The 884-nt window shown below is 22.6% G+C and overlaps 1 long non-coding RNA gene across 1 annotated transcript; it reads left to right on the top strand.

The window, feature by feature from the left end:
- On the top strand, positions 1-532 carry LOC115236502. Its single transcript, XR_003884201.1, has 3 exons — positions 1-111; positions 275-376; positions 521-532. It is a non-coding gene; the product is annotated as an uncharacterized LOC115236502 (long non-coding RNA).
- Positions 533-884: the final 352 nt, after the last annotated feature.

The following is an 884-nucleotide window of genomic DNA, read 5'->3' as shown; positions in this document are numbered from 1 at the left end:
GAAGAGCTTTAGCTGTAACATTTGATGATAATTTGGCCTGTATGTGTTCGTGGACGGGACAGAAAAATAATTTCAAGATAGGAGATACTCATATTATGCTAAGTATAAAAAGTAAATAAATTTATAATAAATATTGGTTGTGGTATCAGAATCTGTAATTTTTTTATATATTTCTCTCTCAATTTTTTACAATTAAGGGATGGAATATATTGAGAAAAGCCTATAGAACTTTGTGTTACATATATATATAATATAAAAGTTTTTCTTATTCCAGAAGCGTTTAAGGCAACATTTCCCCGAAGTACGGAAAAAGATTTAGAACAATTGGTGATGGAGTGGTTTCGTTTTGCAAACGTCCGTAAGCAAAAGAAAGAAAGTATGTTGAATCCAGACATTATCATTTCTCTTAACAGTTTCTCTATGTTAATTAATTACTTCAAATATTCTTATAAATGTATATTACATAAACTAAAATTGGATTATTATAAGTTTTTCACTAATTGAATTTTATATTTTCCAGGAAAAGAAAAGTGAGAAGAAATGCAATAATTATAAGATATAAATATAGAATTAAAATATTTTATTTTATATTATATTTTATATTATTATATTTGCAAAGAAGTGCAATGAGATAAATATAAGTTTGATTTCAGTGCAATGAGGCAAATATAAGTTTGATTTATAATATTTTATTAGATTTTATATATTTTGTTAATATTTTCTTATGTTTTTGAGTATTTTTTTAGTTTAATATATTTTTTATTTTCTTTTGTTTTTTAGTATTTTTTTAGGTATCGAAAAAGTACCTGATTTTATAATACATTTTTTGTATTTAATTATATGGAAATAAAAAAATATTTTCTTGTACTTTATGTGTGTATATA

Source organism: Formica exsecta, unplaced genomic scaffold (genome assembly GCF_003651465.1).
Source record: "Formica exsecta isolate Colony F162 unplaced genomic scaffold, ASM365146v1 C16357281, whole genome shotgun sequence".
NCBI lineage: Eukaryota > Metazoa > Arthropoda > Insecta > Hymenoptera > Formicidae > Formica > Formica exsecta.
The sequence above is the reverse complement of the archived record's forward strand: the minus strand, read 5'-3'. Positions and strand labels throughout refer to the sequence as shown.